The following is a 13,962-nucleotide window of genomic DNA, read 5'->3' as shown; positions in this document are numbered from 1 at the left end:
ACAAGCTGCACCCATGTGAATATGACCAACACAAGCAGCCCACACAGGACCCTCCTTGTCTTGATCAGCGCTGAAGTTTGTCAGTGGAGCACACTGATGCCTCATTCTCTGGATTCACAGTCACCAATCCCTCAAATATGAGCGGGACGTTTAGTCCACGCAGGAGCACATTGCTCGGTTGCCAGTGCTTTCGTGATGGAGGTCTCCCACTATTGACAAGTTAGCCGAGCTTGAGGTGCAGTAACCCCTCCCCCACCCCCTATCCCCTAGAATAGAGAACGTCCCCACAGAAAATACCATAGAATAGAATCATAGAATGGTTTGGGTTGGAAGGGACCTTTAAAGGTCAAGTAGTCCAACCCCCCCTGCAGTGAGCAGGGACATCTTCAACTCGAGCAGGTTGCTCAGAGCCCTGTCCAGCCTGACCTGGGATGTTTCCAGGGACGGGGCATCTACCAGCTCTCTGGGCAACCTGGGCCAGTGCCTCACCACCTTCACTGTAAAAAACTTCTTCCTTATATCTAGTCTAAATCTGCCCTCTTTTAATTTAAAACCATCACCCCTTGTCCTGTCACTACAGGCCCTGCTAAAAAGTCTGTCCCCATCTTTCTCCTCAGCCCCTCTCAGCCCTGGCAGCTGCAGGAAGGTCTCCCCGGAGCCTTCTCTGCTCCAGGCTGAGCCCCCCCAGCTCTCCCAGCCTGTCCTCCCAGCAGAGCTGTTCCAGCCCTCAGAGCATTGCTGGGGCCTCCTCTGGCCCCGTTCCAGCAGGTCCATGTCTCTCCTGTGGCGAGGGCTCCAGAGCTGGACGCAGCCCTGCAGGGGGTCTCCCCAGAGCGGGACAGAGGGGCAGAATCCCCTCCCTCGCCCTGCTGGCCACGCGGCTTTGGGGGCAGCCCAGGACACGGTTGGCTTCTGGGCTGCAAGTGCACATTGCCGGCTCCTGTACAGCTTTTCATCCACCAGGACCCCCAAGTCCTTCTCCATGGGGCTGCTCTCCAACCCTTCATCCCCAGCCTGTGCTGGGGGTTGCCCCGACCCAGGTGCAGGACCCTGCACTTGGCCTTGCTGAGCCTCACGAGGTTCACACAAGCCCATTCCTTGAGCTTGTCCAGGTTCTTCTGGATGGATCCTGTCCCTCAGGTGTGTCAACTGCACCACTCAGCTTGGTGTCATTTGCAAACTTGCTGAGGGTGCCCTCCATCCCACTGTCTGTGTCATTGATGAAGATATTAAAGAGCACTGGTCCCAGTACGGACCCGAGGGACACCACTCATCACTGGTCTCCATCTGGACATTGAGCCATTGACCACCACCCTCTGGATGTGACCATCCAACCAATTCCTCATTCACCCAACAGTCCACCCATCAAATTCATCTCTCTCCAATTTAGAGAGAAGGATGTTGTGGAGGACTGTGTCAAAGGCCTTACAGAAGTCCAGATAGATGGCATTGGTAGGTCTTTCACTGTCCACGGATGTAGTCACTCCATCACAGAAGGCCACGAGGTTGGTCAGGCAGGACTTGCCCTTGGTGAAGCCATGCTGGCTGTCTTGAATCACCTCCCTGCCCTCCATGTGCCTTAGCACAGCTTCTAGGAGGATCTGCTCCATGATCTTCCCAGGCACAGAGATGAGGCTGAGAGGTAAGTCTAACTAAAAATAGTTAGAAATAGGTTTAATAAGACTGTGTGACAGACTGTGGTGACCAAGCATGGGGTTTAGTCAGGCAAGCGTGCTGACTGATCTCATGTTTACATTTGACTAGTTCTTTCATCCCTTTTTCTCTGTTTTCCAGCCTTGATACCTCCTTTTTCCTGCCTTTGTCCTTCTCCTGAACATCCAATATTGTCTTGCACACGCCCGTATTCCCCTTAAAATATCCTGTAAGATGTTTTACACAGTCACAAAGCTCTCTTGGTTCCATCCCAAACTTTTCTTTGTGCTGCATCCCACAGTGAGTCCCTGTGCTCCTGCCTGCATGCGCAGCGCTGCCCACCCCGTGTGCAGGGGGGTCCTTTCCCTGAATTGCCTCCCTGGTTTCATGCTAGGGACGAAGTGCTCATCGTTGATGGATTTTGTAGCAAGCACACTCAATGTGCTGTTTTCAGTAATTAGGTTACTGAGTTTCCTTCAGCTGCTTTCATTCCTCTGATTCTTGCCTTCTCTTTTTTTAAGAGAATTTATTTTAATCAGCTTTTATTCAAATAGTGTAACACTAGGCTGTATGGAAAATCTAAATATTAGAAAAATTCTCCAACAAAACATTCTGCATGTTGCTACCAAGACCTGCTACGACAGGCATTTTGGCTACAAAAAGTCTCCCAACAGACCAGTTCTTGGAGTCTTGTCTGAACCAGGTGCCAGCCTTTATGTCTGATGCAAGAAAAACCCCGCTAACTACAAAATCTGCCAGCAGAGGTGCTCGGTGTGACTTTTCCTAATTGAAGAAAGTCTTCAACGAGCTTCTTCATACCTGTGGCTTGTATTACCTTTGTTCCTCACATTGGACATTCCTTGCATTTGATGTAAGTATGTATTTAGACACTGTGGTTGTGAAAGTCATCAACAATGTATATAATGTTGTATCTATACACAGTGTCATATTTTGTAATGGATTTAAGGGGTTATGCTAAAAAGCCTTACTCTGAGACAAAGATTTATGCTATTTTTTTTGACATACTGTGTCTATGTAATAAGCAGCCTGTGTTCATTTTACAGATGTGTTTTACATAATCTCCTACACCTGTGAGAGGGAATGCAAAGCCACAGAGCGTTACACTCATTGTATGTGTTTTACCAACTCATCAATTTTAGTGGTGTGTTTGATTAAAAAAGTATTTTGGAACAAAGCAGCATCTTGCCTACTAAATTGGCTTCAAACCAAACACCCAAATTCTAATTTTAAGCTAAACATGAAAAAAGTTCTGTAGTTTTTAAGCAAAAACTATGTCTCGAGTATTAGGATCTGATCTCTTTGCACTTAAATTGTCATACTTCATCATTTTCCTCTCGTTTTATTCCTGTGGTTTGGGGAATCTCAGTATTTCTCTTCTATTTGAGCTATAAGGCAGGAGGAAATAAATAGCATCTTTTACAATCACACGATGTCAATAGACTTGCCAGATTAATAGCTCTGGAGAATGATGATCTCTGATACTATCAAGGAGAAAGAATAGTGTCTACGGGAAAAATAATAGTAACAAAATGTATTCTCTGCCTTTCCAAAATATTTCTCAACTCCTTGTTGCTTCCCTGGATGTGGAGAGATGAACCTGTGAACAAGATGGCATGATTGCTATGATTTGGATAACTGACTACTGTACGAAAGATGGATGCCATCTAATTATGCTTTGACAATGTTTAGCAATTATTTTCTCTACCAGTGCACTGTAATTGCACATAGAAATTATGGGTTATATCAGGATAAACTTGGTGGTCTGGGTTTTGATGTGTCTGTGGGAACAATAGTTGTGTTTCTCAAAAATAATTTTAAATGGGAACAAAAATCCTTGAAACAATTTTCTTGGGAAATCGTGGAAAAGATCTTCAGGTTTTTATTATTTCTGTCTCTTTGAATGACGCTTTTAGGAGACGGATCATAATTTTGGTTCTGAACAATAATTTGTCCTGCTTATAAATCTTAAGGAGGAGTGCTCACACTATCCCATTATATCACAGAGCATCCATAACATACTGTCATTTGGTGGTTTCTTGTTTTATTAGCCAGGCTGCTATTTTAGTGTCAATCTGTCCTTTGTGTATAATGACATTAAATACCTGGAATAAAACCTTGGTATTAAAAAAATTAAAAAGTCTCACCTAAAATATCAAGCTTTTACAACAAGAAGAAGGAGGCAAGGGATTTAAATGAAGTCTAGAAAACCAACTTGTTATACACTGCTAAAAAAAACCCTTCTGGCTGAAACCTCAATGATAGGTAATTATATTTCTAAATGAGGCAATCATTGTTCAGCTATGAAGAATATAATTAATTTTATAACATTCTGTAGTGTTGTAGTCAATACAGATAATAGACTTTTTGAGATATTAGCTGTCCAAACACATTCAACTAATTTAAAGATTCTCATTGTGCATTCTCTTAAATGAAGTCAACAGTAATAAAACCCTTCTCTGTCACTCCGATAAACTCAGTCAGTGGCTGAGTTTTGCTGAAATGAATTAATTGAGTTTAAAGAAACCAGTGTAGCTCTAGTTCACAGTCAACCAGCTTCTAACTTTATTTCATAAGGTTTTCGATTGGCAAGCACAGCACGCTTTAGTATACAGTGAACCATATTTGTCTTTTCTATAATCACACTGATTCCAGCTAAAGATTTACCAGCCATGTATAGGAGAGAAAAAAAAAGGATGAATCAAAACAAAAATCTCAGAAACAATTACTCTTTCAGATTAGTGGCCATCAGAGTTGCTATCTTGTATCTTGTCAGGGACAACAGAGGATGCTCCAGTGACAAATTCATGAAGTGAATAGCAAATGTGTGGAAAAAGTTTAGAAGTCAGAATTACTCGTAAGACCTCAGCGAGCAAAGCTCTAGGATCCTAAAACAAAAGCTTTTGCATGTAAATGTAGTCTTCTGCTTGTAAAAAATTGATTTTGGCTACAAGGTTAATCTATAACTACAATCTCTGAAGAATGCAGGGGAGATCACAGCTTGAACAAGAAGCAACCAGCTTACTTCTTTACAGCAAAGCTGGGGTCTACTGAGAGTTATGCAAACAGAAACCTCTGAGAGTAATAGACTGCTTGGAGAGAGACCAAGAAGTAACAGATTGCACTGTGTCCCCATTCCCCACCGCATAGCTCATACTTCAGAGACAATTATTTTCTTTATTTTTAACACCACTGACAAGCAGAACTTTGTCCCACACCCGAATATTTTAGGGTGGATAACATACGATGCTTAGGAAGAGAAAGTGATTCTTGGTGTGGCATACAACTATCCATGAGAGGACTTTTGACCTACGGAAGAACTTTGTTATTATTGAGAACAAGGTGTGAAAATTTGGAGGGAGGCATTGAGAACACACAGAAATGAGACGGTGGTGGTGATTTGTCACACAGTCCAGGTGGACGAGAGTGATGACAATGTAAAGGTGAATCCCGATCGATCCCTTTCAGTATATTTGCGCCTGGCATCTGTTTACAGAGACACACCTCTTTCTATCCTTTGAACCTAACATGGTAGCATCCCCTCTCACACCAACGGCTGCCACCAGAGGAAGAAGGGGTATTTGACCCCCTCTTTTCAATGGCTTCTGCATGTAGCTGAAAAGAAGAATACTCAAAATTACTGTGCGTTACAAGACGTTGAATACCCAGTGGAGGCCAGCTTTGTGGATGGCTGTGCAGCTGCTGATGGATTGCTGAGAGCTTTCAAATTTAACCGGTGCATTTCCTATGGCTGTATCAGGTGTCACCATAAATAAGGTGGGAACCCTCTGTCAGGGGCCACCTTTGAGTGTTTACATGAACACAACACAATATAGTCCACCTGAAGAGAGTGGGCTTTAGTATCAGGTCTGTATGGGTGCACAAATGTATCATCCTGGCAGGATCAGATGGGGAGGACCTAAATGTCCACAACTGTTGATCCCCAGAGACAGTCTTTTTGGTGCCAGGAAAAATGCCGTCTATTTGCATCAAAATCAGCCCCTGAGGGAAAGGTGTGGTAATATGATGTTACTGAGACTACCCAGCTTGGTGCACAGCTGTTGACAGAAATGTAAATAAGCTGGAGGCAGAAAGAAGATATTGCATTACAATCTGAGCTTATTAAGAAAAGGAAGAAAACCCCTCTAAATAATTCCAAAAAACCCACAAAAAGACCTATTGCCAAGTTGTTAAAATTCTCTGCGGGGCAAACTCAGTCAGCGGGTCCAGTCTTCCCAACACCACCACCGTAAGAAAAGCAGACAAGCATCCAGAAAGCTATCTCTTTTCTCTAGCTGTTGAAAAGTCCTTGTGTGATTTTGTCAATGACAGTGTCTTGTGGAAGTACAGCAAAGGATGTACAACCCTGGAGCACAGCATTAATTTAAGAAAAAAGAAAGCCCTATCTAGCAATAGGTGGAAAGAAACAAGAGTTGTATTTTTTCCTTCCATTCTGTGCTTCTGAAAGTTACGTTGTGCAGGTACAATAGTCAGCTCAGTATTAAGAAAATGTACACGAGTAAGTTTTGTGTGATAGACAGCAGAGAAAATAGTTGTAGCAAAGGGCTTGTGTACTATTCATACGCTACTATTCGCTTACAGAAGAGCGTATTTATTTAAAAATGGCAGATTGATGCAAATCAGTGAAAAACTTGCTGGTGAGATTATAATTTGTGAAAAGGATCTGAAATCAGGACTATATTTTTTCTGAAATTTTTTACTCACTAGAATGACAGTAATTGGCATAACATTAAAGGGCCATAGGCCATTTTGTGCAGTATTTTTGCTCAGACCATGAGCAGTGCCGATTTCTCCTGAGGAAGTCGGATACCACTAAAGCACACATACCTATTGCGATTCAAAGCAGGGATCGCTGTTAGTTCTGCTGCCCTTCACACTATATGTCCATGCTGACTGATGTCATGGGAAAAACATATGGTGCTTTCTGAGGTGATGGGAAAAATATTGTGGAAATGGCCCGGTATCCAATTATCAGTATGAAGGAAAACTGTGAATACAGAAAATAATGCAAGTATCTCTGCAACAACATAGCTTATTCCAGAAAACAGAACTAATTTGCAGAAATAGTACAATTATTTTAACTACTTATTGCAGTGATTATTTTAGTCAAACCAGGAACAATGTGAATTTTAAACACCGGCCTGTTCCTTATGTACAGACTTAAAGGAATTGTGAAATCAGTCCTTGCAGACTACATTGGAGCCATTGGTATTATAGTAAAATAAGGCTTAATTTATTTAATTATTGTTTTCTCATCTAAATTGCTTTTTACAAAACCTGTAATTTTTTCTTTATGACAGCTATCGTGGGACAGTCTTACAAACCCATGAGGCACGTGGGTCATAGGAACAGGCCTTCCCTGCCGCACGCCGGCGGGAGCCGGGCCCTCTGGGACTCGGGGAGTCTGCTGTAAGGCAGGGCCCCCCCGGCCAGCTTACGGGCACCGCGCCTTCTCGCTCCCTCAGCAGCGCTGTCCGTCCCGCCCGCGGGGCCCAGCGGGCCTCTCAGGCCCCGTCAGCGGCCAGCCGCCTTTCCTGAGGCGGGCTGGCGCGAGGCGGTGTCAACAGCACCGGGGAGCCACTGGCTGAGCAGGGGCCACGTCTCCATTCCACACAACCTTTCTGCTCTGCTCCTTTCCTTCGGGAGGAAGGAAAAGAAGAAAAAAAACCCCGCTGTATGCTAAAGGCAAGCGATAATTCACAAGCTGAATGACCTGGGTAGGTAGCACCAAGAGGTAGAAGCTTTTCAGAGCGTTCTCTGTCTCAGTGCGTGTCTGTAGCCATTAGTTACAACGGCGTATGAAAAGCCTGGTGACACAATTCTGCTTAAACTTAAAACGTTACGTGCGGTGTTTTGTCTTTTCGGCTTTAGCAGTTCGTCTCTGTCAGCTCCAGGCCACCGGTGGGGCTGGACCCAGCAGCTTCAGCCCTGGCCAGAGCTGCTGTCCCGCAGAGCCCCGGGGCCGTGGGGTCCAGCACCCGCTGGAGCTACGGCTGCAGCTCAGGTCCCTGGTTGTCTTTCTGTACATTATTGATCGTCCTTTCACCTCACTGACCCTTTCCGGCTCGTCCCTAATTCATAGATGGCCGCTTGCGACAGGTACCCTATAATTCGGATGTTTCCTCAGCCACCTTTTAGTCCTTCTTCCTAATAAATGCATTACTCCTTTGCTTAAAACCTTTATGTTCCCTCTCATTTGTACAATTTCTGAGTTGAAAAACTGAATGCGATTTAGTAAAGCAAACAGATTAATAGAGAGAAAAACAAGAGACATTAAGTAATAGTCTCAGCAATTAGATGAGGAAAGGAATTAAATAGCTTAATTCAAGGGCCTGAGCATTATTCACCGCAGGGCTTAATTTGAATTAATACGTAGCGTACACACATTTATAAATGTCATATATGGGTGGCTCTTTAACAAGGAATATTGAAAGTAATAGCAAAAAGGATTAATCCTTATACTTTCAGTAAAAGCAGTTATTTAAGGTCTGTTGAGCTACTGTTTTAATGAGAGTGTTATTACTGTAGAAACCGAGTGCTGAGAATGAGACAAGCTTCAGCTGCTGGAAGAGCTCTTAGATTTCAGAGTAAAATAAATGTGTTTGGGGTTTTTTTTGCTGTTCTTTTACCCTCATCTGGGTCAACCTTCTGGTGCAATGGCCACTTTGACTCTAGGAGAGTAACCGGCGCTACGTCGAATGTCAGTGCGTTTCACAAGCTGCTTTATTCATTTCATCGCAGCGTTTTTCAGGGGTTAGGTTAGCTGAGACTGCGGAAATTGCAAGGGCACTATGTTGTATTTCTCCTGCTTGCCTGAAAGAGCTTGTTACTCTTTGGCTCAATTTTGGAAGTTCTAAGGCAAAAAGTCAAGGCTTATTGGAAAACTGATTTGGGGGCCTAGCAAAGAAAAGTGGATTTTTATCTATTGTCAGGAGGTGAGAGCTTCATTTAAAAAGAGGAATGTTTATGTATTTATTTGATAATTTTTAAGCAGATTCTGAGGCAGATTCTGAGGATCCCCAATTAAAATGTATTTATTTTTACTGGTGAAATGAAACACTAGCAATCAATCCCTCTAACAAAGACTATGACTGTAAATAGTGCACCACACTGCTCGAAGGAATATTCTTTGTCTCCTTTATAAGAAAAGCAAAGAAAAGAAAGACTAAAGTAATGAAAACTGCTGGTGCTGGAAGTGTCCTTCAAACTTCATACTCAGAACTGGAGACTCCTTGAGCCAGTGAATGAATTTGGATATTAGTACTTTGCAATCTATCTTTGCTGTTGAGACTTTGTGCAGTTAGCTAATGGTGTGGTTTTTGGTGGGCTTTTTAGGTTTTTTTTTTTTGTGTTTTGTTTCTTTTTACCCCAAATCTGTTGCATTGTAAGTTGATGTGCAATGCAGAAGGACTTTTTTTTTCCTGGGTTCTGGTGAATACTCCCACACAAAACACATTTCCTGATTATAAAATATTTGCTGGTTTCCTGTTGAAATGAAAATAAACTACTTGGCAAATAAAGGAAGAATTTTTTTTCACCTTGTGCTACCAAGATCTGTTCATTCAAAGAAAAAAAGTGAAAAGACAATGGCAGGAAGACAATCCCTTGTTTCAACAGTCTCAACAGGAATATCAGTTTTGATGACAAGGCAGCAAGGATCAGCAGTAATTAGAAAGTTGCAGGCAGAGAAAAAAAGGTTTACTACAGATCAGCGAGATAATGGTAGAATTAACAAGTGATAACAAAGAAACAAAACCAGAATATTACTCATGCATTAAATGCTCACAAAATATATGCCCCAACATGATTTAATGACCTTGTTATACCAGTATTTTCACAACTGAAAATTTTATTTCTACAAATGTTTAATCACTCAAGAATACATTCCGGTTTCTTAATAGCATTTCTTCAATAAATATATTTAATTGATGTTTTACAGCATAAAAGAAGGACCTTACCGTGGCATAAATTAATTCACTACACATGCATATTAATATATATTTATGGACTTCTTTCTTCAAATCAAAAGAAGCTCAACAATACAAGTACATATGTTGTAATATCAACCCCTTGAAAACAAAACCAAACAAAATAATTTACATTATGAATGCGTTTGTGAAATAATGCCTTAATATATCAGAAGCATGTATCATGAATGAATTCTTGTTATTCTTTTCTGTTTTGCATATATTTATCCACTGCATATATTATCAGATTTTTCTGCTCTGCAGTAAATCACAAGTGAGTGCACAGGGTACATGTGAGTGAAAGAATTGCCGTAATCTAGTAAATCCTATGACTTAAGAAAACCTTAAGTTATAAGCTTGAATTTATTGAAGCTTGAATTAGCTTGAATTTACTGAGGCTTTTTTTTTCCTTGAAAATCCAATAATTATATACTTGCTGCTGTTCTAATTGGATAAGATTGTCATTACCTACCACTGAGCAATTGATTACAGGAACAGCTTAAATGCATGTCCTGTTAACATCCCCTAATGGCAAAGCTTCCATTAGCACAGGAAAGCCATAGTTAACAAACCTATTATATTTTTAAGAACTTGTCAGATTTTATTAGATTTTGTGAGATTTTATATTTTCCTTTTTTCTGTAAACCACTGACCTACGAGGAGCAGCATGTTTTGTAACAAAACCAGTAGTTCACATCGCTGTGGTGGAAGGAATGGAAAATGGCAAATGTATTCAGATGAAATAAGTCATTATATACAGATTTTCAAAGGGTTATAATATGATGTATATTTACAAAGATGATGGGAAAACCGCCTATTTTATCAGCATTTGGAAATTCACAAACAATTGCACCCTTCCAAACGTGCGAGGTTTGCTTGACTGACTATGGGAAATTGCTTCAGCTGCGCGCAGGACTGGCTTTATTGTTCATGTTCCAGAGTATCTGCTAATGCTGCAACCTACGCCAGGAAAACGGGGTTTCAAGTTGGGGATGAGAAGTAGGTGATTAAACACAGGACGTCCGTAAGTTCAGAATCTCTGAGCTTTGAACAGATTAAAGGAGAGGAAGGTGAATAAAAAAATGCAATTCATCGTTTTGCTCAACATGCCCCCAAGGAAGACTTTCGTTTCCAGGCCAGCATTGCGCACACATATAGGCTTTGGCAGTGAACCAAAGTATTGTCATTCAAATGCATATGGCAGTTTTACTAAACACATGGCTGTGTGTCCACATGGAACTAAAACTGTGGCATCTTATCCTGTTTAAATGATGGAAAAAATATACTAGTCCCTATTTTTGTAAGATCTGTGTATAAAGTGGAGCAACAGAGCAGCCAGCTTTCGTAACTTAAATATTCAGGATAAACCTGTTCAGGCGCCGAGTTGTTTGCAATGAGGATGTTATTAATCCTGCTATAAGCTGGGATAATATTTTCCAAAGAGGCCTAACTCCCCCTTTCAGAAGTTAATTAGGTGCTTCAGGGTCTGTGTATCAGGGAACGGGAATATGAAAGTTAGAAAGTTCTTATGAGACCTTTTTTTATAACGTATTGCTGTAATCTAGAAAATACTATGATTTTTAAGAAAACCCTCAGTTATGTGGAATTCAGCGATGAATAAATGCAAGCAAATGTTTATCCAGAATGTTTTCTGGAATGTGACAAGGGGGTCGGTAATTATCCCTTTCCCTTCAGCACTCGTTAGGACACATCCAGATACTGTCTCCAGTCCTGGACTGGAGCGAGGTCAGGGAGGCCCCCAGGGTGGTTGGGGTCAGAGCACTTGCCCTGGGGGGAGACGCCATGGGAGCAGGTCTTGGCCCGCCTGGGGCAGGGAAGGCGTTGGGACTCGCGGAAGCCACCCTCCCCGCAGGGAGGGCACAAGAAGATGTAGCCAGGCCCTTCACAGAGCTGCCACAATGGGGTAGGAAGACAATGCTTTATGGCTGGACGCTCAGGAAATTAGGTGCTGCAAGGCTCAGACCTCAGGGTCACTCCACAAATGCAGCTGGTGATAAAAGTGTCCTCTGGGGCACAAAACTGGACCCCTTCATCCGAAGTTGCACACAGCTCGTGATTCTGGTTGCCCAGAAGTGGTATCGATATAGATGTTCAATGCTAGAAAATGCAAAGCAGAGATGTTTAGTGTCCTTGCCTGCCTGCCTGAAGCCTCCATATTCCCTAGATTCCCAAGCTTCTACCCCATAAAACCCTACGTTTTTTGGCATGCTCCAAACAACTTACATCTCTATGGTGAGTGGTCCATCCGCGCCTCAGTCTATCCAACAACAACGTTCAGCCAGGTGTATTCCAGTGACAGGCAGATTTGAACGCTCATTCATAGTAAGTAGACTTCATGATCCTTTTACAAGTGGGAAGACACCTCAACAAAAAAATTTGCCATTGTACTACAGGAAGAATAAACTTCATAGGTGTTTGACATCATCCACATATTTTGAAGGAATGGTAGGGTTAAACTGGGGAAATTGCAAATTAAAGGTTGCATGAAAATCTGCATAAATAGTAATGCATCATAATTTATCAGACTACAGTAATAAGTAAATTCAGAGTGAGTAGAAGTTATCTATTTGTTGTGCCTGGCTCCTACATACATATTTTATTTATGGATAGCTTTTTCTTTGTGTATTTTGCATGTATCTAAATAGGTATATACATACACACAGGATGTCTCAAATGAAAATAGGATAATAATTTGAGATTCTATTAAAAAATATATATATGGGCTGTTTAAAGATACAGGCTTTCTTTCACATCCCGAAGAATATTTCTGGGGAAAATGCAATATTCCATCCTTAGCTTCCCTTGCAAACAACTGAAACAAAGGGGGGTGGGAATACTTCTTCTTTTTTTTGTTGTTTTGTTTTGTTACTTTCCTCCCATGCAGACATACATAAATAGCTTTAAAAAGCTGTTTAATCACAATATGCAGGAGCAAGGTAGTGTATTCCTGTTGGTTACCTCAATCTAAGAAGAGGCTAGGTATGCCAGACTTATTGTTATCCTTGTTGGTATACTTCCTGGTATATTAAAGTAGACGAGCCATTTGTACCAATAAAGCAGTACAAGTATTTTCCAATTCATGTACTCCAGCAGAATTTTATATTTAAAAAAACAACCAAATTTTACTTTGTGTGTATATGAAATAATTTCCTCTTTCCATCTATCCTTCAACCTTCTCAGCAATTTCTGGACAATCTCCCACTCTCTCCCTAGCGGAAGAGCAATCACTCCATAACTGTGCGTTTTCTAATATTAGAGGTACAGATGTAAGATAGCACAAGGTATGCCAAACACATAATGGCAGATTTATTCTACAGATATAGAAGCACAATGTGCGATCTCTTCCAGCTATCTCAGCTGTGTTTACACATTTCTACCTACTCTACTGCAAACACTTCTGTAGTGTAGACAGACAAAGATTGTCTTGTGGATGGCTTCTCTCTCCAATTCCCAAAGCATTTTGTCACACATTCCTTATGGCAACTATAAAAACTTTGGTTACACGGAGAAAAGATGTGTTAGGTTACATGAAGCAGAGACAAGACGAAAATAGACTAACTGATATATGTGAACACGTGGTTTTATTTACAGATGATGTTTTAGCAACACGTTTTTAAATTCAAGCCATGTTCCTTTATTCTTATGTGTTATTAAAGATTGCAGGCATTTTGTCAACAGAAACTTTTGACACAAATTCAATGAAAAACTAAAAAAATCAGTCCATCTGAAAATATCAACAACTGTGAAATTTGTATTTGTGGTTTCAATCTCCATATTTCTACAGCTACAGTTTTGCTCCCATCACTTTGAAAAATATAAAAATGATCTATTTTTTTTGCCAGTAGTGGTGAAATTTCTGAGTTACTGACACAGAAATATAAAGAAATAACACATTCCCTTAATATTTCTTTTAGCTATTATTCTCTACAAAATTACACTGCATTTTAGTGTCTGTCTTTAATGGCATTCTCTACTACCTTATAAGATGAGCTACGGCTAGGTGTTCTTTCCATAAAGGATAAAATAATTTATATATACACTCTCTAAAAACCATTTGTCTGTGAGACAGTGCTCTGTATGGAAGGAAGATAAATAAATTGGGGGGGGGGGCATTTCTCTATGCCGTAATACTTTCAGAGGATGGAACTGCCTAGTGTTTAAGCACAAATGTGAGTATAATTTAAAGAATAGTTATATACTTGCAAACCCACTCCACCTCCTCACACATTCATCTTGGTATGAAAGCACTTCACAGAGAAAAAATATGATTGATGGACAAGTT

The sequence above is a fragment of the Phaethon aethereus genome (assembly GCF_964289735.1).
Source record: "Phaethon aethereus genome assembly, chromosome: 8".
In the NCBI taxonomy this organism is placed as follows: Eukaryota; Metazoa; Chordata; class Aves; order Phaethontiformes; family Phaethontidae; genus Phaethon; species Phaethon aethereus.
This window is presented reverse-complemented; position numbering follows the sequence as displayed.